Here is a 27,948-nt window from a genome sequence, read left to right on the forward strand (position 1 = left end):
TGAGGGAGGGCAGTACATGGTAATCAGCAGGAGATTTCCTTGCCCATGTTTGACCTGATGCCATGAGAGTTCATGGGGTCTAGAGTCAATGTTGAGGGCTCCCAGGGTAACTCCCTCCTGACTGTGTACCGCTGTGCTGCCACCTCTGTTGGGGCTGTCCTGCCGATGGGGCAGGATATACCCAGGGATGGTGATGGTGGAGTCTGGGACATTATCTGTAAGGTATGATTCCATGAGGGTGACTATGTCAGGCTGTTGCTTGACTACTCTGTGAGATAGCCCCCAGATGTTAGTAAAGAGGGCTTTGCAGGGCTGACAGGGCTGCAATTGTTGTTGTTGTTTCCGGTGCCTAGATTGATGTCAGGGGGTCCATCCAGTTTCATTCCTTTTTTGTGTCTGTGTGTTACAACCGAGTGGCTTGCTAGGCCATTTCTGAGGGCATTTAAGAGTCAACCATATTGCTGTGGGTCTGGAGTCATGTGTAGGCCAGACCAGGTAAGGACTACAGATTTCCCTCCCTGAAGGATATTTGTGAACCAGATGGGTTTTTTACAACAATCAGCAATGGTTTCATGGTCATCATTAGACTTTTAATTCCAGATTTTTAATTCCACCATCTGCTATGGCGGGATTTGAACCCAGATCCCCAGAACATTACACTGGGTCCCTGGGTTACTTGTCCAGCGGCAATACCATTATGCCATCGCCTCTCCCTAAAATGCCCAAAAATGGAGTGAGTAATGGAAAATTGCATACAATTGGCTCTTCAACAAACTCAATAGCTCATTGGTTGCTTATTTAAAAATGGTGAACGGGTTTCCGATTTCTGCACTCACTCACCTTCTGTAACATTGGAGGTAATGATGTCATATTGCTGATTGGATGTCATGACACCGTACTTTATGGGCAGAATTTTACCCCTCGCAGGCGGGCATGAGCCCGACCTGATCAGGCATAAAATTGTGCGAGAAGATGCTGGGCGAGTATCCCGGCGTCATCCCCCACGAGCGCAATCTTCAGGTCGGTGGGCACACGTGGGTGTCGGAGCTGTGCCCGCCATCAATTAAAAGGCCACTTAAGGCCATTAAAAACCCAATTGATCCAGGTTTTACGTTGTCCATGTGATTCTGCGCTCATCACATGGGCAAAACGGGCAGGCGGGCAGCCCACATTTTGCAAAAGCTCATCCAAGGACATGATAAAAAGGGTCAACAGCACTGGCAGTGTGAGTAGGAGATAGTTTGTTGCTTGTTGCTTATTTGACCTTGACAGCTTCATCTCAGTTCTGAGCTTCATTCTTAGCATTCCCAGGCTTCAGCTCAGGTCTCATTGGTGTCTCCTAGGCCCATGAAGGATTTTGATTGTGTGGACCCTTCTAGGTGTTGGATAGCCTTCTGTAACCCTAGTAATGGTGGTTGCGCTCTCTGCTGGTGGCACCTACTCTGAGGAGGAAGAGAGGGGCAGAAGGGAGAGGAGGCCAGGTGTCCCAATGCAGCTTCCGGGGAGTGACCTGTGGGAGGAGAGGCACAGGCACAAGGGCCGCAGAGCCTGCAGGAAGTCCAAGGCAGAACAGGCCACAGAAGACGCCACTATCCTGCTACCAGGGTTTACAGGCAGCAATGCAGCTACCTTAATATGTCCGAGGAGCAATACTGAAGGAGGCTCCACCTCTCCAGGGAGACTGTGACCTCCATTTGTCAGGTTATTGGGCCTGAGAGCACCTCCAACTGTGTGGTTGGATACCACATGCCAGTGGCTCTGAAAGTCACAGTGGCCCTCAACTTCAATGCCTCCAGCGCTTTCCAGGGGTCAATGATGGACCTTTGTGGAGTGTCCAAATCAGCTGTCCACAGTTGCGTCAAACTGGTGACAGAAGCTCTGTTCAGGCAGATAATAACAGTTATTCTTTTCTATATGAATGAGGCCAGCCAGACTGAGCGAGCCAGAGGGTTTGCAGTGATTGCTGGGTTCCCCCGCGTCCAGGGTGCAATAGACTGCGCATATGTGGCCATCAAGGCATCAGCGGGTCAGCTGGGTGCCTTCATCAGCAGGAAGTGGTTCCATTTGATGAACGTCCAGATAGTGTGTGACCACAAGACGCAGATTTTGAAAGTCTGTGCAAGGTACCCTGGCAACTAACATGATGCTTATATCCTCAGATATCCCAGGTGCTGAGGTTATTCGGTGCTCCAGCCCGACTGGATGGTTGCTGGGTGACAAGGACTATCCGTTGAAAAGGTGGCTTATGATGCCTCTCCCCTACCCAAGAACAGAAGCAGAGCAACATTATAACAGGGGTCATGCCTCCACAAGGGCAGTGATAGAGAGGACTATAGGTTTTCTCAATATGTGCTTCCGATGCCTGGACCATTCAGGGGGTGCACTACAATACCCCCAGGGCGGGTGTCACTGATATTACTCGTACTGCACTTTCCACTATCTGGCACTGGCAAGAGGATTTTGATGCAGCTGCACAGGCCGCAGATGATGAATCCAGTAGTGAGTACAAAGAGGACTACAGTGAGGAGAATGCTGAGGATGTGGAGATAGACCTATGTATCCTTCAGGGAGGCAGGGATGACTTGATCCAACGTTCCTTCAGCTAGGCTGCCAAAGATCTACTTCCACCTCATGGCAGGGCCGCCGCCTCCATCCTGGATGTCTGAAATGACCCTTTCATTTGAACCCAAAGTTCATTCAGTGCTTATGCAATAAAGTTTGGAGCTACTCATGTCCAGCATTACAAACTGGCATACCCTGCACCAAAAGAAAAGGTGAAGCATACTCAGGCCATTATGTCAAAAACAAAATTTATGTAATTTTCACATTCAAAACATATTAACATTACCAAATCTGATGTTCATTTCCACATCAGTAAACATAAAAAGAAAACATTACAGAACAGAAGATCATCCGATGCGCAGTCCCTCTTGTGCTCATGGTGCCTTAAACCTATGTTTATGAGTGTTGCATCTTGGTGCCCCCCCCCCCCCACCCCCACACTCGCTGGCAGCGGCTTTGGTGACAGCCCGCTGACTCTGCCGGCTTCTTGGCCTCAATTACCTTGGTAGTCATCCTCTAGCAAATGGAGCCTGTGCTGGCCCTGCCAGGGAGGGAGTGGCTAATGCATCTGCCCAGTCATCGCAGACTCATTAGATGCCACGGTCACTGGCAGAGGGGCAGAGGAGCAGCTGCCATCATCCAGAGCACCCTGAGAGGAGCCCGCAGAGACGGCAAGCAGCAAATGTCTAAACTCTATTGCACAAGCACTGAATGAACTTTGGGTTCAAATGAAATGGTTTCAGACATCCGGGATGCAGGTGGCAGCTCTGCCACGAGGTGGAAGTAGATCTTTGGCAGCCTTGCTGAAGGAGCGTTGGATCAAGGCATCCCTGGTGTCCCTGAAGGATACAGAGGTCTACCTCCATGCCCTCAGCATTTTCCTCACTGTGGTCCTCTTCGGACTCGCTACTGCCAACGTGAGGTCCCTCTGGACTTCCCTGCTTGCCATTGATGGACAGGCATCTAGCTGGGATACTGAGTGCCTCATCCATCTCCCACACTGACACTGACCACCTGAAGCCATCACCTGTGTGAGGGCTTGCAGGTCCGAGAGCAAACTCAGGAACCCCTGATTCGGTCCCTGGAGCTGCCTCTCCATGAGAGTCGCCACTCGCTCAATGGAGGAGGCAGTGTGCTCAGCCATGAGGATCAACACAGTGCTTATGCTCCTCGTGGACTCCTCCACAACAGAGACCATGGCATGCATACCCTCATGGAAGTCTGTCAGATCCTCCCACACATCCCGCTTGACATCCAGCATCTGCCACCTAATGGACAACTCCAGAGGCTCATCATCTGCCTTCGACTTAGCATCGCCCTCGTCTCCAGCAGTCCTCCGACTTCTGGCACTCTGAGCACTCTCTGCCTCCGCCTGCACCTCAAGTGAATGTGAAGTGCCTTCGTCACCATGCACCAACTTTCTAGGCGAAGACCTAACACCCACCGAGGTGCTGATATCTGCGCTGGTGCCTGGTTCAGAGAGCGGGTGTGAAGCCCGCCAGTCCTCTGGCGTCAGGGGTGGCTCTTCAATGTCCTGCGATTGAGTGTGAGCTGGCGAATCTAAGGGAGAACAATAACATGTCATTAGTTTAAGTCATCACACTGTCACTGTGCATGCCAGGCACCCTGGTGAGACAATGCAGATTTGCATCATAGTTTCATTGTCTTTCAATGATCAATGGGGACTCCAGGTTTGAGGATCCCATTAATGAAGAGTACACAAGAATGTTTGCGCCATCCGAAACTCTCACCTACATGCACTGCACTCTTACCTTCATTTGATACCCAGGCTCTCCATGACTGGCTGATCGAGGTGCGTGCTGGCTTTCCAGCTCCAAGGCGTCCTGCTCAAATCTGGTCAATATTAGGAGGTTCGGGGGGGCCTCCTTCTGCCTGTGACCTCTCAATACGGTTATGGTTTGTCTTGTCCTGAAAGGACAGAGGAGCATTAATTAGCCCCCTCTCTACCTGCAGCACCATTGCAGCCTGGCCAAGCCCACCTGAGGAACACCTTGCAGGGCACATTCAAGGCGTGGCCCTCAAGCCGCAAGGCACTCAGTCCAAGCAGCCAGGACTCACCCCCTTGGCCAGCTCCGGCGTCATTGACAGTTGGCACTCAGACTCTAACACCTCTGAGGTCCAAATGGGGATGGCCAGCCTTTAACACTTCTCCACACTGACCCATGCCAACACAGTACTCACCCTTCCCGAGTGCAGTGGGTCATTGAACTCGAGAAGATCTTCCTTGGGAACTTGCCTCATTGAACCTGGCAAGTTGCTGACTTGTTGGGGAACAGGTCCCCTTGGCTGTGAAAGCCGGATGCTAAATTAAAACAGCAGTTAAGTACCTAGTGCAATATTTGAATGCCTTACCTTACAGCTGACATCTTCAGTATTGTCCCACTGAAATCCAGAAGCCGCACGACGTCATGGCTGCTGACCTTGGCTGCCACATCTTCCCTGGCTTGTTTTGTCCGATGCAGTGGCCTCCTCCTTCCATCTCTAGGGACGAGGGTGTCCCTCCTGGCAGCCACCTCCTCCAGGAGCACCGCAAGGTACTCGCCCGAAAAGCAGGAGGGAGTGGGGGTTGGGGTGTGGCGAGTGCCCACCTGACCTGCTCTCCCGCCTGGCCTCTCCAAGCTGCTGTTGAGGCCATAGCTTCACTCTTCAGAAAGCAGAATATATGATTATTCCCTGGCAGCCTTCAAGGAGCTGCCTGTGCCGTTTTTAAACTGACCGTCAGGCTGCCATTGGACCAGGCGCCCAACAGGCCCCTGCAGCAACCCAGCCCGACCCGACCATTGGGAATACGCGTTTCACGCTGGGCGGGCCTTAGTTGGCCAGCCAGTGTGAAATTGCGGTGGTGGGCTGACCACAGTCCGGGACCTGTTTCCTGACCAGTCCCGGGACCCCTGATCACACCGTCCGCCAAGGGCAAAATTCAGGCCTATGCCTGTGCATGGGGGTGGCAGAGGGGGGAAGGGGGCGGTGTTCCCCATCCGATTTGCAGCCGTAAAATCCAGCCCTACATCTCATCTGTTTTAATACTAAACATGATGAGCGAAGATTCCTTTAAAAACCTAACATAACAGTGTTATTTAAATATTCCAATTCCGAAACTCTCTCTGCAAAAAAAAGCCAAAATTCTAAATGTAAAACATGTCAATGCTTATCATTTTTATAATCATTTACTTGGCTACTTTAGTAACAGACCAACTGAAAGGTAATTTGATCCAATTTTAGTTATGTTGTAATATTGTGTAACATAATTTCTAGTCTACAGTAGAGAATTCAATTACTTTCCTTATGTAGAACAAATAATCCGAAAACAAAAAAATCACATGTAGGATATAGCTACTAAATTTATTTTAACAACATGTGCCTAACTCAGTCAGTTTTGCACTGACTCACAGCCATGCGGCAAATAGTAATATGGATATTAATATAACAGCAAAAATATCGTAAGTACTCAGCAGATCAGGCTGCATCTGTGAAGAGAGAAAAACAGAATTATGGGGTCAAATTTTACCAGGCAAGGGGAAGCGGGTTTGGGTGCAAAGGGAGTGTTAAATCCCCCAAACATGACACTGGGTTAGGATCCCAACACCTTCGAGCCCTCTTCTGGATTTCAGTGGGACAATATTGAAGATGTCAGCTGTCGGGTAAGGCATTCAAATATTGCACTAGGTACTTAACTGCTGTTTTAATTCAGCGTCCTGGCTTTCACAGCCAAGGGGCCCTGTTCCCCAAGATGTCAGCAACTCGCCAGGTTCAACAAGGCAAGTTCCCCAGGAAGAGCTTCTTGAGTGAAACTGATGAGCTGGGAAGGCTTTGATCAATTACACTGAGGAGCTTCAACCATGAGAGGAAATCAATGGCAGAAGTGTGGTCCCTCCCATCTGGAGACAGATTTCCAAGAGGAGCTAAGACCTCAGGAGGACATGACAGGTGAGTGACATAACACTTTCAGGTGCCAAGCTCCACAATCTGACTTCCTCTGCATTCTCCTGCACAGTAGTCTCAGGACAGCACACCTTGCATTTGCACTCACTCCTCTCTGCAGGCACCTCACCTCCTCTCATGGCCAGGTGAGAGGCTGCTGTTCAAAGCACTTCTCTGTGGGAGTGCTGTCACTGCTCGACAGGTGATTACCAACTTCTTGGAAGGTACTTCAACCATCTTGCACTTAATTCACCTTCAGCTGCACTTTCCTGCTGCCAGCCTTCACCATATCATGGAGCAGCTTTTGCAGCTCCAGCTCCTACTTCTGCTGAAGGACAAGAGGAAAAGCAACACCTACACCAGCAGCACCAGGAGCAGGACGAATAGCACCATCAGCAGCTGCCTTCTCCTCAGTCATATGCTCCTTCAGAGGACAGAGGGGATGGCACAGAGATCCAGCTGAAAGGAGATGAGACCCCTAACACTGCGTCTACAGGCAGAGGCTCAGCTCTCTCAACATGTCTGAGCATCAATGCTTCAGGAGGCTCTTGCTCTCATGACAGGTCACTGCTGGTATCTGCAGTCCCTGGAATAAGACCTTATTTGCAGCGGAGTAGGTGAACATCTACTGCCAGTGGCCATCAATGTTCCAATCACTGGTTAGCCACACCCTGCCTTCCTCTCCCCTACGTTGACCACCCCCCTCAACCCCCCTGCCATTTTCTGCCTCTTGCCAAGCTGTATGCTCTCTTCTGCCAGGAGAGAAAGCAGACTCGTGAGTGTTTCTAATGGATCATTTGTTCAGGAGAGAAGGACACCATTTGTGGAGGGTGACTGTGAGGTATGGGTGTGATAAGGATGAGAGTGAATGTGAGTGTTGGCTGTCCTGGGGAGGACATGAGATGCCTGCAGAGAGGAGTGAGTGCAAGTGCAAGGTGTGCTGTCCTGAGACTTACTGTGCAGGAGAATGCAGAGGAAGTCAGATTGTGGAGCTTGGCACCTGAAAGTGTTATGTCACTCACCTGTGATGTCCTCCTGAGGTCTTAGCTCCTCTTGATACACTGTCTCCAGATGGGAGGGACCACACTTCTGCCATTGATTTCCTTTACTGCTTCCATCATTTACAAGGATATAAAAAGGAAGAGAGTAGCTAAAGTAATTGTTGGCCCCTTAGAAGTAGAGACAGGAAAATTATCATGGAGGATGAATCATGGAGAATGAGGAAATGGTAGAGATAGTGACCAAATGTTTTATGTCGGTCTTCACAATAGAAAACTCAAATCAGTTACCAGAAATAGAGGGTAACCTAGGGGCTAATAACAGTGAGGAAATTAAGATAATTAATATCAGCAGAGAAAAGTACTAGAGAAACCCAAGGGACTAAAACCCAATGAATCCCAGGACCTTATGGCCCACACACTAGGGTTCTAAAAGAGATGGCTACAGAGGTACCAAAAGTGCTGGCTATATTTTCCCAAAATTCTCTGGATTCTGTCCCAGCAGATTGGAAGTTAACAAATGTAACACTGCTATGCAAGGAAGGAGGGAGAGAGAAAACAGGGAACGACAGGCCAGTTAGCCTGGCATCAGTCATTGAGAAAATGCTGGAATCTTTTATTAAGGAAGTCTTAACAACACATTAGAAATGCAAAGTATGATTAGAACAAGCCAAACTGGTTTTACAAAAGGGAAATTCTGCTTGACAGATTTATTGTTTATTATTATTCCGCCCAACAAATGGCATTTAATGAGGGTGGCAAAGGCCTGAACTTGCCTGAGGCAACCAGGCATCCATGAGGCACTGTGGGCCATCAGCAGCAGCAGAATTGCACACAAACACAACCTGTAACCTTATGGCCTGGCATATCCCCGACTCTACCATTACCATCAAGCCAGGGGATCAACCCTGGTTCAATGAAGAGTGCAGGAGGGCATGTCAGGAGCAGCACCAGGCATACATAAAAATAAGGTGTCAATCTGGTGAAACTATAACACAGGACTACTTGTGTGTCAATCAGCATAAGCAGCAAGTGAAAGACAGAGCTAAGCGATCCCACAACCAACGGATCAGATTTCAGCTCTGCAGCCCTGACACATCCAATAGTGAATGGTGGTGGATAATTAAACAACTTACTGGAGGAGGAAGCTCCACAAATATCCCCATCCTCGATGGGGGAGCCCAACACATTAGTGCAAAAGATGAGGCTGAAGCATTTACTACAAACTTCAACCAGAAGTGCCAAGTGGATGCTCTATCTCGGCCTCCTCCAAGGTCCCCAGCAGGTACTTGCTTAGCAATAACCTGCTCACTGACGCCCAGTTTGGGTTCCGCTAGGGCCATTCAGCTCCTGACCTTATTACAGCCTTGGTTCAAACATGGACAAAAGAGCTGAACTCCTGAGGTGAGGTAAGAGTGACTGCCCTTGACATCGTGGCCACATTTGACCGAGTGTGGCATCAAGGAGCCCTAGTAAAACTGGAGTCAATGGGAATCAGAGGAAAACTCTCCACTGCTTGGACTCATACCTAGCACAAAGGAAGGTGGTTGTGGCTGTTGGAGGTCAGTCATCTCAGCTCCAGGAAATCACTGCAGGAGTTCCTCAAGTTAGTGTCTTAGGCCAAACCATCTTCAGCTGCTTCATCAATGACCTTCCTTCCATCATAAGGTCAGAAGTGGGGATGTTTGCTGATGATTACACAATGTTCAGCAGCATTTGTGACTCCTCAGATATGGAAGCAGTCCATGTCCAAATGCAGCAAGACCTGGACAATATCCAGGCTCGGGCTGACAAGTGCCAAATAAGATTCACACCACACATGTGCCAGGCAATGCCCATCTCCAACAAGAGAGAATCTAACCTTCGCCCCTTGATGTTCAATGGCATTACCATCACTGAATACCCCACTATCAACAGCCTGGTGATTACCATTAACCAGAAAGTGAATTGAATTAGCCATATAAATACTGTGGCTGCAAGACAGATCAGAGGCTAGGAATCCTGCTATGAGTAACTCACCTTCTGACTCCCCAAAGCCTGTCCACCATTTACAAGGCACAAGTCAGGAGTGTGATGGAATAATCCTCACTTGCCTGGATGAGTGCAGCTCCCACAGCACTCAAGAAGCTTGTCACCATCCAGGACAACGCATGCCGTTTGATTGGCATTACATCCACAAACATTTACTCCCTCCACTGCCGATGCACAGTAGCAGCAGTGTGTGCCATCTACAAGATACACTGTAGGAATTCACCAAGGCTCCTTAGACAGCACCTTCCAAACCCATGGCCACTGTCATCTAGAAGGACAAGGACGGCAGATAGATGGGAATACCAAAAACTGGAAGTTCCCCTCCAAGTCACTCACCATCCTGACTTGAAAACATATCATCGTTCCTTCATTGTCGCTAGGTCAAAATCCTGGAACTCCTACCCTCACAGCACTGTGGGTGTGCCTACACTACATGGACTGCAGCAGTTCAAGAAGGCAGCTCACCACCACCTTCTCAAGGGCAACTAGGGATGGGCAATAAATGCTGCTCCAGCCAGTGAAGCCCACATCCCTGCTGCTAATATGCACCATAGAGCAAACCTTAAATCTGCCTCCACCTGTGACCAATCATGCTACAAAAGGGAATTAAATGGCTAATGCCAAGGAGTGATGCAGGAAGTAGTTCTCCTGGCAACCATCTCACACAGCATTCCCAGCACTTCAACAGCCATCAAATGACAGGCAGGTCTTGTTTCCAGGCTCATGCCTGCCCAGCTTTCCTTTTCCTTCCCTTGACTTTTTAATCACCTCCACCTTCAGCTCTGACAATGGTTGCTAACGAGTTGTGATATCCTTCGAGCCTTTCGAAAGGCTTTCAGAGATTTAATCATCCTATTATGATACTTCCATTTAACAGTCTTCATTCCTCTCAATTTCATTTATCTGGAATTTTCTGTTCCATTGCAGGTTTGTTTCTCACATCAGCCCAAATCTACATTTGAATCTGTGAGTAACTACACAAATGAGTTGACATACTTGAGATTACTTAGTTCATTATCATCCTGTCATAATTAGCATCATTTCTTAACTATTTAGATCTGACTCTCGCAAGTGGATTAAAATTAGCTCCAATGCCTTTAGAAAGCACTATTAACATACTAATGAAGTTTGATGTTATCAAAGATTTATTTAAGTGACATTAGCTGTATGGGCAATTTTATTTTAAAAGAATAAAAATGAATTTCATACTCAGTAGCCTAGAAGACACTGGAGAATTACTTTCTCCCTTGTTGAACGGCTGGAATTACTGGGCCAATCGTACTCAGGCTAACTGAATTCCTGTGACAGAATTCTGCTTATTATAGTCTTTTACGCTGTTTGAAGGTCTTTAACCGAATTCCAGACAGCATTATGGCAATTTAGAAATTTGAGAAACTGTTTTACTTATACGTTCTCAGTATAAGTTTTGGATATATATTTTAAGGCAGCTTTAGGCTGCTAATTTTAAATTCATTTCAAAGCATTCAGTTTTTCTAGCAGTCTAGCGGAGAGAGCCAACTGTTAGTAAAATAATCCATTGATAATCATTGCAGTTGATGCCTTTGCAGCATTTGTACAACACCTGCTTCCCATTTGGAGTGTTTGATCAAATAGTTTGCTTCTTCAGAAGCTGTGTGTACAGTGAAGGATTAACATCAGAAGCATACATGGTGCTGGTGTAATAAGGATGTCTGATCACATAAGAACATAAGGACATAAGGACATAAGAAATAGAAAGAGCAGTGGATCATTCGGCCCCTCGAGCCTGCTCCGCCATTCAATAAGACCATGGCTGATCTTCTTGTGTTTCGAATTCCACATTCCCATCTAACCCCGGTTACCTTTGATTCCCTTGCCTAGCAAGAATCTATCTATCTCTGCCTTAAAAACATTCAATGACCCCGCCTCCTCCACCTTCTGAGGCAGAGAATTCCAAAGTCACACAACCCTCTGAGAGAAAACAATTCTCCTCACCTCTGTCCTAAAAGGGGCCTCCCAATTTTAAAACATGACTGAGAAGTAAGAGAAATCTGGAAGGAGAAGAAGTTCCAACCTTGTGCAGAGGTCCAAATGTGTAAATACATGCTGTTAATAAAGAGTAATAGTGTTGAGAGACTACAGACTCAAGCAGAAAGCTTTGGGAGAACATACAATCCCCAAAGCCCCTGTCTAAACCCCAGCTACACAACAAAACACTGTCTGATTCATTTTTTTTTGTCATTTGCCTTTAGTTATTTATGTGTAAGGAGAGAATATTAATCCTCCAAGCCACCAATTTTGGTCACTAAGAGAAGTCACAGGGAAGTACTGGGTAAGAAATCCATTCAAATTGTTGGCTGACACATCACAGGACTTCAGCAGCTGAGCTTGAGTGGATTATTTGGGTTGAGCGTAGGGTTACCAACCCTCCAGGACTGGCCTGGATGCTCCAGGAATTGAAAATCAATCTTCAGGACACAGGCCTATGCAACCCTGGAGAAAAATCATTGGGACATTTAAAAAAATGTTTTTTTTTGCCATTTTCTTTGAACGTTTCTCTTTACCGGATATAAAAATATTGAAAATGGAAGAACAAAGGTTGTTTGGCTGACAGTCAAGCATCATCCAATTGGGTGCTGAGTTATTTTGTTTTTGAATTGGCGTAGGAAAGCAGTGCATCATAAGGATGGATGTGTTGGCCGACTAATGACAAGACCGTGGTGGAAAGTCATGTGATGAAACCTCCAGGAATACATTTTTAATCACATTTGGCAAGCTTAGCAGATCAATCTGCTTTTATTGCCACAATTAATGCACACCTCAGCAACCATCAAGCATCAATATTTTCAGATACTTGAGCTTGACAAATCTCCATTGCATTCCCAGTTGATACTGAGGAATCTTGTTTAAGTGAGTCATGTGAATTCAATCAAAAGATAGCTTTGGGGTTTGTTAACTTCTGACATAACAAAGGTTAATCCTGAATATGAACTGGCAAGGATGAGAAAGAACAGTAGAAGTGCAGCAGAGAAAACTAAAGACATGTTACTTCAACAATTAGAAAAATGTGACTTCTCTTAGTGACCAAAATTGGTGGCTTGGAGGATTAATATTCTCTCCTTACACATAAATAACTAAAGGCAAATGACAAAAAAAAATGAATCATTGTTTTGTTGTGTAGCTGGGGTTTAGGCAGGGGCTTTGGGGATTGTATATTCTCCCAAAGCTTTCTGCTTGAGTTTGTAGTCTCTCAACACTATTACTCTTTATTAACAGCATGTATTTACACATTTGGACCTGCCATTACCTGCACATAACACCTTCAGACAAGGTAAACATACAGGATTGAAGGTTAAACTCCTGGTTGCTTACGCCGTTGGGCTATTCATACTTCTCCTAATATGGGAAGCACACAGAATCATTTAGAAGCACACACATTAAAATAAGGCATCACAGTCGATAACTGAAGACATAACAAACTCATACAGATATCAGTTAATAAGTAAAATATGTCTACTTTTGAGCCGCCAGTAATTCTGCATTTCTATAACTGTCTGTGCTGAGGGACTACATTTAAAAATTAATATAATTTGAAGTGTAACTGTAGTTCAGTCCAATAAGACAACAAAAGCAATGTCATTTTGCAACTCAAGGTTGAATGAGGATTATTCGTTAAGCATTACTGTGAGCTGTTAGAAATGCAAATTGAATTGAGGTTAGGTGAGAGTGACTGCCCTTGACATCAAGGCAGCATTCGACTGATTGTGGCATCAAGGAGCCCCAGCAAAACTGAAGTCTGAATCAAGGAGAAAGCTCTCTACTGTCTGGAGTCATACCTAGCACAAAGGAAGATGGCTGTGGTTGTTGGAGGTCAATCATCTCAGTCCCAGGACATAGCTGCAGGAGTTCCTCAGGGCAGTATCCTTGGCCCAAATATCGTCAGCTGCTTCATCAATGACCTTCCCTCCATCCTAAGGCCAGAAGTGGGCATGTTCACTGATGATTGCACAATGTTCAATACTATTTACAACTCTGCAGATACTGAAGCAGTCTGTGTTCATAAGCAGCAAGACTTGGACAACATTCAGGCTTGGGCTGATAAGTGGTAAGTAGCGCACTAGGAAATGACTATCTCTAATAAGAGACAATCTAACCATTTCCCCATGACATTCAATGGCATTACCATCACTGAATCCCTCACTTCCAACATCCTGGGGGTTACTGTTCACCAGAAACTTAACTGGACGAACCATATAAATACTGTGGCTACTAGAGCAGGTCAGGGGCTGTGAATTATGTGGCGACTAACTCACCTCCTGACTCCCTAAAGCCTGTCCACCACCTACAAGACATAAGACAGGAGTGTGATGGAATGCTTTCCACTTGCTTGAATGCGCACAGCTCTAACAACAGTCATAAAGCTCAAAACCATCCAGGACAAAGTGGCCCACTTGATTGGCACCCAACAACCACCTTAAACATTCACTCCTTCCACCACTGATGCGCAGTGGCAGCAGTGTGTACCATTTACAGGATGCACGACAACAACTTTTCAAGCCTCCTTCAACGGCACCTTCCAAACACACAACCTCTACCACCTAGGACAACAGATACATGGGAACACCACCACCTGCAAATTCCCCTCCAAGCCTAATGCCTGGATGCCTGTGTCCAGTGGGGTTCCCCAGGGGATCGGTGTTGGGACCTTTGCTGTTTGTGGTATATATAAACGATTTAGACTTGAATGTAGGAGGGTTGATCAGTAAGTTCGCGGATCACAGGAAAATTGGTGGGGTGATAAATAGTGAGGAGGATAGCCTTAGATTACAGGAAGATATAGGCAGGCTGGTCAGATGGGCTGATCAGTGGCAAATGGAATTTAATCTGGATAAGTGTGAGGCGATGCACTTGGCCAGGACAAACAAGGCACAGGAATACACGATAAATGGTAGGACCCTGGGAAGTACCAAGGATCAGAGGGACCTTGGTATACATGTCCATCTGTCCCTTAAGGTAGCAGGACAGCTAGATAAGGTGGTTAAGAAGACATATGGGATACTTGCCTTTATTAGCTGAGGCATTGAATATAAGAGCAAGGAGGTTATGCTGGGACTGTATAAAATGCTGGTTAAGCCACAGCTAGATTATTGCTTGAAGTTCTGGAGTCCGCATTATAGGAAGGATGTGATTGCTCTGGAGAGAGTGCAGAGGAGATTTACCAGGATGTTGCTTCGGCTGGATAGTTTTAATTATGTGGAGAGATTGGATAGACTGGGGTTATTTTCCCTGGAGCAGAGGAGATTGAGAGGGGAACATGATTGAGGTGTATAAAATTATGAGGGGCATAGATAGAGTAGACAGGAAAGAACCTTTCCCCTTGGTGGAGGGATCAATAACTAGGGGGCATAGATTTAAGGTTAGGGGCAGAAGGTTTAGAGGGGACGTGAGGAAGAATTTTTTCACCCAGAACGTGGTGAGAATCTGGAACTCACTGCCTGAAAGGGTGGTAGAGGCAGAAACCCTCATAACATTTAAGGAGTATTTGGATGTGCACTTGCGATCCCATGGCATACAAGGCTATGGGTCTAGTGCTGGAAAATGGGATTAGAATAGTTAGGTACTTGTTTGACCAGTGCAAACACGATGGGCCGAAGGGCCGTTTTCTGTGCTGTAGACCTCTATGACTCCATGACTCTATAAGCCACACACATCCTGACTTGGAAATACATCGTCATTCCTTCACTGTCATTGGGTCAAAACCCTGGAGCTCCCTTCCTAACAGCACTGTGGGTGTACCTACACCACATGAACTGCAGTGGTTCAAGAAGGCAGCTCATTACCACCTTCCCAGGGGCATTTAGGAGTGAGCAACAAATGCTGGCCTAGCCAGTGATGGCCACATTCCCGTGAAAGAATGAATTAAAAAACTTGCAAAAAAAACATATTATGAATTAGCTGTGGCAAATGAGAAAGCTTCCTGAAAGAAATGGGCACTGAGAGTCACTAATTGTGAAACTCAAAAAAAACTGTGTATCAGAAAGGGGAAGGCAGCAATAGTCTCCAATAGAAAGGAATCAAAATAATTTTTCTGTGATACGTGAACACTTTTAAAAGATTGGTTCTTTCCCTGACTCAACCTCCACGACAACTTTGGTATCATTTACAAACTTGACCAATCCATGTTGTGCTTCCAAATCTATTTAGATGCCAAATACATAGAATTAGATGGAATACACAGCACAGTAAAAGGCCATTTGGCCCAACTAGTCTGTCCTCATATTTCATCTACATTCCATCTACCTCATCCCGGCCTTTCAGCATATCTTTTTATTCCCCTTTCTCACATGTGCTTGCCTAGATCCCTTTAGAAAGTAGCTGAGCTATTTGCCTCATCCAGTTCCTGTTGTGATGGAATCTGTAGTTTTTGAGACAGACCCTAATTGAAAAAGGAAACTGACCCTCCCAGTTGCTAAGGAAACTAAGACTGAAACTGAGATTGGAAACCAAAACTCCTGGTTGAGATTATATAAAAGGAGACAGAGCTGTCAGAGCTCAGGTGTAGATGATGAGTCCAGTGGTGCAGTACAGGCAGACTGAAGAAAACAGAGGTTAGACCCAGATGCTGAGAACACAAAGATATAGAGCAGGGTTTTCCGGCCCTGCTTGTGGTGGGCATCATGGCTGACAAGAAGAGAAAATATCGCGAGATTGGAAAACACAGTTTACCACCATTGTAAAAGCAGACTGGGATTGTTCGCTCCAGCTGTCAATGGCGGACCACATTTCCTGCCATGGCACATCGGCATTGTCATTTTAATATGGTTGCACCTCATTATAAGGTCAGAATCATCCCCCCATGCTGGACCAAGAGGGCATGTCAGCATCCCATTAGACCAACAAGTTTCACAATGGTATATAAGTGACATGCACCTGGTGGCCTGCTCTTTGCTTGTGACTTTGAGGTTCATTCGCCTACCTTGCATTGCACAGCACTCATGGCAACTCAGACTCAGCGCCAGGCTTCCCAGGCAGCACCATATTCTTTCCAGGGGGGTGTCAGAGGCAAGTCTCTACTTACCAGACCAGCGGTAAGACGGAGTTGGCTTTTAATGTGCTGCAAGGCAAGGCCTCCACTGTAGAAGGAGGGAAACTGGCCTGAGGTAAAGGAATGTGCTGCAGGGCAAGGGTGCCACTGGGGATAAAAGTGGGGAAGGTTCCATTCAGACACATGGCTGGGTGGGGTGGGGAGGCGGGGAGGGGGGGTTGGTGTACGGTGGGGAAGCATTCTGAGGGCCAGGATGAGGAGAGAGTCGGTTCCAGAATGACATAAGCAGCTTTGGGCCAGAATGAGAGGATTGCTGAGTGAAGAAGCGCTTCAATGTTGAGCTTGCAAAGACTGTCCTTGTCCCAGTTCAGGCAGGGGGAGGGCATGCCAGCCCAGTCTGAGTCCTGCCCAGGACGTTGAGCCCAGGGTGCTGTCGTAACATCACTTGCCTTGGTCCGTGGGGTTTCTGTCATTGTCCTGGGCCGCAGATGGCACACTCAGTCAGGGGAGGCATCTGCAGCCTTTAGATGAGGAAAAGATGTTTTGGGGGCATTCGAGGGTGTTGGAAGGGGAGCTAAATGTCAGGCTGTGCAAATGTCCTCAAGGTGGGGAGCAGTGAGGTCCACACGGGGCACAGGCACACCTACCTCACCAAGTTCTGGGGATAACTGCAATCACGATGGACTCAAGGAGTACAGGGGGTGGAATAAGTGGTTCTTGGAGAGAGAGGGAAACCTGAACATTAAGCTGCTGCAGGACAATGGGTGGGATTTCCATACTCACACAGGGAGGGTCCGAGCTAGTCTGGTAGTGAAACCTCAGCACCACCATCTTCCAACCTGCAGCGATGGCGCAGTACAAAATTAAAATGAGGAGAAGCTGTGATGGTGAGGGCTCTGAGGGTCAATTGGAGGGCAGGTGCTTGCACCAGGGGGCCGATTAGAGGGGCACCCAACAGAACTGCGCATCCCCAAGTGAGGAGAGAGGCACAGCTGAGACAGGGATCTGGTGACTCAAATATGCCATATTCTCCAGTAACTGGGCTGGGGACTGGGAGGGCATCCACTGCCACTGACTGTGAAAGTAATTTCTACCCAAGTTGCTCCTTCCAGGGCTCCACTGGGGAGCTCTCTGGCGTCCCCTCATAAATGCATACATGAGGTGACAGATGCCCTTTTTGCCAAAGCCCACAATTATGTCAACTTCGACAGAGATCACGCAAGCCAGGATGCCAGAGCAGCGGGTTTTGCAGTGATTTCCAGATTCCCATAGGTGGAGGATGCCATTGACTACACTTATGTGACTATAAAAGCTCCTTGGCAACAGGCACTCCAATAAATAAACAGGAAAGTCTTCCAAGCGCTCAATGTACAACTGGTCTTAAACCATAAGAAACTGATTATGCAGGCTTGCGCCAGATACCCAGGAAGCATCCAGGCCTCATGCATCTTGAGTGGATCGCAGATCTCGGACATCTTTGAGGGACCACACAGGATCCAGGGTTGGCTCCTCTGTGAGAAGGGGTACCCACAAAGGGTGTGGCTGATGACGCCTGTGTATCAGCCACAGAATACTGCAGAGAGAAGGTACAACAATTGCTCTTACCACTACCTAAGCATTGGTGGAGCAGACTATAGGCATCTTAAAGATATGATTTTCTTTTATTCATCATGGGAAGTGGGCATCGCTGGCTAGGCCAGCATTAATTGCTCATCCCTAATTGACCTTGTGAAGTTGTTGGTGAGCTGCCTTCTTGAACCGCTGCAGTCCCTGTGGTGTAGATACACCCACAATGCTGTTAGGGAGGGAGTTCCCAGAATTTGACCCAGTGACAGTGAAGGAACAGTAACATATTTCCAAGCCAGGATGATGTGCAGCTTAGAGGGAAACTGTCAGGTGGTGGTGTTCCCATCTATCTGCTGCCCTTGTCCTTCTAGATGGGAGCGGCTGTGGGTTTCGAGATGCTGTCTAAGGACCCTTGGTGAGTTCCTGCAGTGCATCTTGTAGATGGTACACACTGCTGCCACTGAGTGTCGGCTTTGGAGGGAGGTCTTGCTGCAGTTGGACATGGACTGCTTCAGTATCTGAGGAGTCACGAATGGTGCTGAACATTGTGCAATCATCAGCGAACATCCCACTTCTGGCCTTATGATGGAAGGAAGGTCATTGATGAAGCAACTGAAGATGGTTGGGCCGAGGACATTGCCCTGAGGAACTCCTGCAGCGATGTCCTGAAACTGAGATGATTGACCTCCAACAACTAATGCCTGGCAAACCTGGCAGAGCACTCCAGTACAGACCCCTGAGGATCATTGTGGCTTGCTGCATGCTGCACAACCTGGTGCTGCAAAGAGGGGAGGACTTGCCAGATGCCGACATGGAGGAGCTGCATGTCTTCTCCAATGAGAAGGACATCGAAGGGGATGAGGGCATTGAGTTCATGGAAGCTGAGGCTTCAGGAGGAGAGGCTGTAGCCAGGGCCAGATGAGGCAGGAGTGCATGTGAGTCCCTCAGAGCCACCAGATTCCACAAGGAGGATAATGAGTTGCAGTGAGTACCCTCTTCGACACCTGCCCTCCAATATGGGCCACATTAATGCCAGCATTGCTATTCCTCTCATTTCAACCATGCATTTCAATATGATAGTGAGTAGTCACACATCAGGTTCACATTGTCCTGATCCTCTGAAGGATGATGAAGCCTTGGGAGCATGTGTCCTTGCCGAGATGAGGCGCTAACTGGAGGAGGGAGACCTGACATCAGACATCAGAAGGTGCTGCCTCTTCAATTGTCTCGCCTGCATCTGAATCGCAACAGCCAGGAGGTATTCCAAAATCCTCAGTGTGCTTGTAGCTGTATGCCTACAATGTGACAAAGCTCCTCAAGGAAATCTATCTCCAACAATGGGATAACGCATTGTGTATAGCCTCAATGGTGAAACTGATAGGTGACACTTGGCCAAGGCAGGCGTGGCTCTGGTCTCGAAGGCAGTGAGGACCTTGAGTTCTGGCGCTCCACCTACTGCCTGGGACTTCTCCCTGCGATTGTGTGCGAGTTTGTCCTGAAAAGAGACAGATGGAGACTGTGAGCAGGAAACATGCCAGGGCAGATGATAAGGTTACCTGGCATGTGTGGGTGGTGAGTGGAGCAGTGGATGGGATGAGGATGCAAGCTGCAGAGGAGATGAGCCCAGATGGAGTTATGAAGATCTGTTTGAGAGTGAGTGGTGATATCCCTTGAGCTGGCAGTGTATGATATCTCTATGAATGTGTGATGGGTTTATGAATGTGTGAGTTGAGAGTGATGAGGTGGTTGACTTACTCTGGCAGAATGAAGATCATTCACCCTCTTTCTGCACTGGATGACTGACCTCTGTGCAGCATTAGCACTGACTATCGCCGCCACCACCTCCCAACCCAGAGAGGTGAGGTTGGTGATCCTCCTTTGGCCATTATGAGGGTGGAGGACATCACAGTGGGCGTTCATGGCATCCAACAGGTGTTCCAGTGAAGCATCACTAAACATGGGGACTGCCGTCTTCTTGACTTTTGAGGCCATATCTTCAGTGGAGCAGTCCTGAGTTGCGGGCATTGAGAACGCTGTGCATGGGTGCCATTTAAATATGGCACATGGAGTGAGGAAGCAGTGAGCTTACACCGGGGACAGGTGAATCAGAGGCCGCCCACCCAGGACCCCACGTTTCCTGTGCTTGCAAAATTAATACATCGGGAGGTGGATGATAAAGCGTGAAAACCTGCCATTGCAGCCGGCGTGTAAAATGTCGTTTTGCACAATGCACTGAGGGGGATATCCCACCCATAGCTGCCGCAGCTGTTTTAGCTACTTGAAGGTAACATTGGTGGATGTATGCTGTCCAGACTATCGGAAGCAAAATTGAGGAGGTTCTGCAGGCATGAGCATTTTTGGTGAAGACTATAACAATGGAACTTGGGTTGGATGCATGCTGCAGTTGGCTGAGGATCACATTAAATCCTAGAAGAGGAGCTGAAGTTCTTTGTGCAGAAAACAGAGTTTTCAAGGTCTTTGTGACTGGGGTGGATGACCTATATGCTGAATGGACTACCAAGCCAACTCGTAAGACCTATTTCAGCTGTACCTGCCATTTAATGTGTAATTTATAGTTTATAATTGGGATCAATTTGCAAGTTAATTCATGTTTAGTTTATGTTAATTCTGGGTTTAAGAGTATGGAGGTTATCTAAGATGTATTTAGTGGTTGCTTTGTGAGACTCTTGCAGAGTAAAAATTCTTGGTCCGAGTTTTCTAGCTCCCCCCAGCCCCCCTCACCAACCCTGCACCCCATGGTGGACTCCCCCACGGCAGGGCCGGTGAGTCATTGAAACCTCCGCTCACATCGGCAGGATCTTCCGGTCCTGCTGGCATGAGGGGCTGGAAAATTCCGGCCTTTGTGTTTTAGATTGTGGAATCTTGTGGCTTCCTTCTTTCAGCAAATAACTGGTGCTTCAGCACTTTCCTTTTTCTAAAAAATGTTACTGGTCTCTACTGAGATCAAAACACTGTGATAGTGATTTCCACATTCCAACCACTCTCTGAATAAAGAAATTTCTCCTTCTTTCTCTATTGAATTTATTAGTAATTATCTTTTATTTATGGCTTCAAGTTTTGGATTTTTTTTAAGATGGGTATCGGAAGTTGGGAAAATTCCCTTACCCGCAAACCCATCCCTGTTACAGAGGATCCTGCCTGCCCTATATTTGTGTCAGGGAGGCAGCGGCAGTTTTGTGTTAGGCCCACCACCTCTGAAGGCAGGCTGATGTAGAAATGGAGGCAAACAGATGACGAGGCTGGCAAGTTAAAAGGCCCGCATTTGTTTACTGGGACATGGTTTGTAATCATAACTGGCAGGCCCTCAAGGTCTCACCTCACACCTCTTTCTGCACCCTCTCACACCCCAACTGAAGCAGACATCTGTTTTTTCCAGCTGGCCTTATTATGAATGCTTAGCTGGGATCCAAGAATGATGTATCCACTTAGCGCAGCAAGCAATGTTTACACAGCTTGGTGGGGAGTTCCAGCCTTTTTTGTTTGGCATCTCTATTATCCTGTAATAGCCTGATTTTTCTTTGATGTTATTTTTCAATGCTTGATTAAAAGGTGTGAAGTGGATAAAGCTTTTTGAAATTGATACTATGAATGGCTGTGTGTTAGGAAATAGAGATAGCTTAAGTACATTATACTTGTACTTGTGGGTGTTAGAAATGAGTTTTAGTTTTAAAGTTTAAGTTTTATTTGTATTTCTGTATCTGTGTTTTAAGAAAAGTCAAAAGAAGTTTTAATTTCACTTTAAAAGGCTGCTTGCATTTTTAATGAGACGTTTACGACCCCAATAAAGTGGAAGTAAACACACAAGAGTAGGAAAAACAGTGCTGTTCCCTATCAACAGAGGGCCAGACAGGCAGGTTCCTCCCAAAGACACACACACACAGAAGAAGAAAGACAGCAGTTTGTTTTGGAAGCTATTTGAGTTCAGTTAGTTTGAAGGCAGCTGTGAAGCAAGAAGCAGCCTAGAAGGGGACAGTTAGCAAGTCCCAAGCTAAGAAAAAACCCAAAAGTCCAGGGGAGTCCAAAGGCCAAAGAAGACTTTCTAGTTAAAGGAAGGATAGGAACCTGGGAAAAGGTCCTGTTAAATGAAGTTAAGAGTGAGGTGCAGGGAGAAAAGCTCCAAGCTTCAGATTTAAAGTGAGAACAGCTTGCAAGAAGCAAGAAGGTTCAAAGAGACAACTGAAGGTCTGTAATTCTTTGCTATGAGCATGTGAAGCAGTGGTGTGCTGTTGAAGCTGAGTTGGTGAGAGAGAGTGCATGGAAGACAGCTTGAATGCATGAGGTGACCTAGGGAAGAGGAACATCAGGAGGAGAGTTCAAAACCCTGGAGGTGAACCCTTGCAGAAGACATCTGTGAGAAATCATTGGTTTGGGAGAAGATTTCAAGGCGAGACCTTGGAGAGTGGAGATTGGAAACCCTCGTGTGAAGGATGGAATTCAACGAGACCGGTGTGACAAGTGTCTGGGGGGAGTTGAGGAGAGATCCATAGCATCTGTATGAGGTGGCATCTGTCACTTGGTTTCAGTGTGTGGTGTGTCTGATCACAGGGCGCCACAGGTTTACATGGACTTACTGTGAACATTAGAGTGTAAGATAGCTTTTGTAACTTGTGTTATCCTTACAAATCTGCATACATTGTGGGTGAAGGAGTATTGTAATATAGTTCATCTTTTCTTGTTGAATTATTCTTTTGTTAAAAGCTCATCAGCTGACTCCTATACTCCTGCTCAGTGGCTACTCTCCACGTATCTAAACAAACAAATAAAAGTTAGGTAAAAACAAAAAAACTGCGGATGCTGGAAATCCAAAACAAAAACAGAATTACCTGGAAAAACTCAGCAGGTCTGGCAGCATCGGCGGAGAAGAAAAGAGTTGACGTTTCGAGTCCTCATGACCCTTCGACAGAACTTGAGTTCGAGTCCAGGAAAGAGCTGAAATATAAGCTGGTTTAAGGTGTGTGTGTGGGGGGCGGAGAGATAGAGAGACAGAGAGGTGGAGGGGGTTGGTGTGGTTGTAGGGACAAACAAGCAGTGATAGAAGCAGATCATCAAAAGATGCCAACGACAATAGTACAATAGAACACATAGGTGTTAAAGTTAAAGTTGGTGATATTATCTAAACGAATGTGCTAATTAAGAATGGATGGTAGGGCACTCAAGGTATAGCTCTAGTGGGTTTTTTTTTATTTTTTTTTTATATAATGGAAATAGGTGGGAAAAGGAAAATCTTTATAATTTATTGGGAAAAAAAAGAAGGGGGAAACAGAAAGGGGGTGGGGATGGGGGAGGGAGCTCACGACCTAAAGTTGTTGAATTCAATATTCAGTCCGGAAGGCTGTAAAGTCCCTAGTCGGAAGATGAGGTTTTGTTCCTCCAGTTTGCGTTGGGCTTCACTGGAACAATGCAGCAAGCCAAGGACAGACATGTGGGCAAGAGAGCAGGGTGGAGTGTTAAAATGGCAAGCGACAGGGAGGTTTGGGTCATTCTTGCGGACAGACCGCAGGTGTTCTGCAAAGCGGTTGCCCAGTTTACGTTTGGTCTCTCCAATGTAGAGGAGACCACATTGGGAGCAACGAATGCAGTAGACTAAGTTGGGGGAAATGCAAGTGAAATGCTGCTTCACTTGAAAGGAGTGTTTGGGTCCTTGGACGGTGAGGAGAGACCGTCCAAGGACCCAAACACTCCTTTCAAGTGAAGCAGCATTTCACTTGCATTTCCCCCAACTTAGTCTACTGCATTCGTTGCTCCCAATGTGGTCTCCTCTACATTGGAGAGACCAAACGTAAACTGGGCAACCGCTTTGCAGACCACCTGCGGTCTGTCCACAAGAATGACCCAAACCTCCCTGTCGCTTGCCATTTTAACACTCCACCCTGCTCTCTTGCCCACATGTCTGTCCTTGGCTTGCTGCATTGTTCCAGTGAAGCCCAACGCAAACTGGAGGAACAACACCTCATCTTCCGACTAGGGACTTTACAGCCTTCCGGACTGAATATTGAATTCAACAACTTTAGGTCGTGAGCTCCCTCCCCCATCCCCACCCCCTTTCTGTTTCCCCCTTCTTTTTTTTCCAATAAATTATAAAGATTTTCCTTTTCCCACCTATTTCCATTATATAAAAAAAAATAAAAAAAAAACCCACTAGAGCTATACCTTGAGTGCCCTACCATCCATTCTTAATTAGCACATTCGTTTAGATAATATCACCAACTTTAACTTTAACACCTATGTGTTCTATTGTACTATTGTCGTTGGCATCTTTTGATGATCTGCTTCTATCACTGCTTGTTTGTCCCTACAACCACACCAACCCCCTCCACCTCTCTGTCTCTCTATCTCTCCGCCCCCCACACACACACCTTAAACCAGCTTATATTTCAGCTCTTTCCTGGACTCGAACTCAAGTTCTGTCGAAGGGTCATGAGGACTCGAAACGTCAACTCTTTTCTTCTCCGCCGATGCTGCCAGACCTGCTGAGTTTTTCCAGGAAATAAAAGTTAGGATCTATCAAGCTGGATTCCATTCTGGGATCAGGCTTGTCCAGGGGTAACCTGAGCTGGGATCATAATGCTGTGATTGACTGACAGCTTTGTGAGAAGGTAAGTGGGGTGACATATTTCAAAGGGAACGCTGAATGCTTGTTTTTGCTTGCCAATTTGGTAACAGGGTTCCCTCATGACTTATGGCTCCTCTGAGAAGCAATGAAGCATGTCTACTAATGGAACAGGCCCAACTCTATCAAACTTGTGTGGTGGTGGCCGGGTTGAAATGGCCACACCTGCAATGGAGCTGGCAAAGGCCGGGAATGCTGTGGTGGGCTGGCTAGCCACAATCTTACCGCACACTAGTCAAAATTACTAGAAATGGAAATGGCGACAGGAATCCCGGAATCAGGTCCCGCCCCCCCTCCCCCCCCCATTTTTAAAGGCCTCCCAACTTGGCCTGACACTGCAAAGATCTGGACCATTCTCCCCACATCTACCCCCTGCAATCCTTTCATCATTTCAAAGACTTTCACCAGGTTTCTTCGAATTCAGTCTTCTCTTTTCAAAGAAAAATGTCCCAACCTATTCAATTTTCCTGAGAGCAATAATTTCTCAGTTCTGGTAGCTTCGTTGTAAATGTTTTTTCTACTTTTACTGGTGTTTCTATGTCCATTTTATGGTTTGTTGACCAGGGTCCAGATTTTCGTGATCTGAATCAGGCCACAATGGAAGTGGGCAGCCAGAAAAAAATGGAGACATCCTGGAGACATCCCACCTCCATTCCTGACTTGAGAAACCTTCATGAGGGTTGGAGGACAGAATGGGCCCACAAACTCAGCCATGCTCCTATTAAGGCTAATTGTGATAGTTGAGGGCTTGTAAAAATCATGAGGGGTCTGGGCAGTGTAGATAAGGATAAACTGTTCCCACTCATGAAAGGATTGAGAATGAGAGGACACAGATCTAAAGTAATTGGTAAAAGAAGCAAAGGTGACATGAAGAGAAACCTTTTTATGCAGTGTGTGGTTAGGGTTTGGAACTGCTTAAGAGTGTGGTGAAGGCAGGTTCAATTGAAGCATTCAAAACGGAATTAGACTGTTATCTGAAAAGTAGAATGTGCAAGGTTATGGGGAGAAGGTGGGGGAGTAGTATTCGGTGAGTTGCTCATTCGGAGAGCTGGTGAAGACTCGATGGGCCAAATAGCCTCTTTCTGTGCCATAGAAATCCTGTGATTCTGTGAAAAGCCCATCCTCCTGAAGTTTTTGGAATTTGCTGGAGGTGGCAGCCATTTGGGGAAGGCCAGCAAAATTTCAAAAGTGCAACTGTTGATCGTAGGCGAAAGCACTTACCCCTCTCAAGGGAAAGTTACAGCAGTCCATCACATTTGAGGCAATTGAAGATGAGGAGAAGCAGCCTGCACAGGGAAAGCAGAGCACTGGGCATCAGGAGGCCAAAGGAGAGGGATGGGGAGCACAACAGGGAATCAGGCACTACCCCTGAACACTGAATCTACAGGCAGAAGCAAAGATGCCTGGACATGACTGAGAACTATGCCAAAAGAGACTGCGATTCTCTAAGCAGATGGTCACAGACATCTGTGCTCTCATTAGTGCAGACCTCTACGGCATCTCACAGGCAGCTGCACACCAATGCATTACCCAGGTAACAGATGCCCTCTTCACCAAAGTTGGACAATACAGATTCATAACTGTTAAGGCATTGCAGGCTCAGAGCACACTGGGTCCAGTACCTGGACAATTCGGGTAGTTCCTTTTAATATCCTCCTGTAAGGGTCTCGGTCGTTGTGGTGGTTTGCTGAGCTCTCCATAACATGGTCGGCTAGAGAGATGTGTTGCTTGAGGACAATGAGTCCCTGGATGGGGACCGTTCAATGGGGGAGGAGCAGGACAGGATGTAAGAGAGGAAGAATTTGAGGCAGAGGGAGATGATGCTAAACAGAGAGGTGCCCCATTGCATGATGAAGTGGCCCCCTCCCGCACCATCCAGGAAGAGGACTTTCCCTCCTCTGCTTCACGGGTGGAAGGTTCCTGGCCCCTGTGACATCTCACTTTCCTGTGGTGCGGTGTGAGACTTTGGCACAAGCTCTCTCCCCCTGGACAACCAGAAGCCTCAGTAATGGCTTCTATGGGCATCTAAATGAGTTCCCCACATCATCTGACACACCTCCATTCCTGCCCCCACTGGTTCTTCATGGAAACCTGTCTCCATATCACTTCAGGGCTCACCCCCACAAAAATCTTAACTTCTGTCAGTTTCTTAACAGAAACAGATTTGGCTCCTGATTACCACCTCCGAGATGAAAATTTAGCCCCAGGACTGTGCACAATACTCTAAGTGCAGACTGATCAGGTTCCTATAGAGGTTCAACATATCTGCACTATTTCAAAATTCTGTGCCTCTGGATATAAAGCCCAGTGCTTTCTTAGTATTTTTTGATTCCTTTTCTGAGCAATAAAACTGTTTTAAATGGTTTATTCACATATATCCCGAGATCCTTTGCACTTCTACCCCTTTCAGTTTCTTATTTTCTAAGGTATTCCCATTTTCCCAACCAAAATGCATTGCCTCACATTTATCAACTTTGAAGTTTATTTGCCACTAAATGCCCAGACTACAGGTTTTCTAATGACTTTTGTATTATGTTGCACTCTTCCTCGATGTTAGCTATCTGCCAAAGTTTGGTGTAAAGGCAAATTTTGAAATTGAGCTACTTATTCCTAAATCCAAACCATTTATGTAAATTATAAATAACAATGGTGTCAGCACGGATCTTTGTGGAACACGACTTTCTACCTCACTCTAGCCTGAACATTTTCCTTTAAACAAAAACCCATGCTCTCTGCTTTCTAATTTTTAGTCAATTTGCTATCCATTCAGCTACATGCCCCAACCTTTATCATGAGCCTGTCAGCTAATATATTTTCAAAAGCCATCCAAAAATCCAAATATATTGCATCTACATGGCTCAGTGTCAAACCGTGTTTCACAATGCTCCTGTGAGGCACCCTGGGACATTTTCTTATAGTTATGGTGTTATATATAAATACAAGTTGTTGTTGTATAAAGAGGAGGTAGCACTGATGTGGGATAAGGTAAAAAATGTATAAAGAGGAGGAACTTAAATGATTGGCAGTCCTCAGGGTAGAAAATGTATCTAGATGGGTTACCTCCTCTGTTATTGAGGGAAATAAGTGGTGAAAATTGTGAAGGTTCTGGCAACAATTGTAAAATATGTTTTGGATATGGGAGTGGTGCCAGAGGACTGTAGGAAATGTGAAGCTTTTTACACTTTTTGTACCTT

This window comes from Carcharodon carcharias, chromosome 17 (assembly GCF_017639515.1).
Source record: "Carcharodon carcharias isolate sCarCar2 chromosome 17, sCarCar2.pri, whole genome shotgun sequence".
NCBI lineage: Eukaryota > Metazoa > Chordata > Chondrichthyes > Lamniformes > Lamnidae > Carcharodon > Carcharodon carcharias.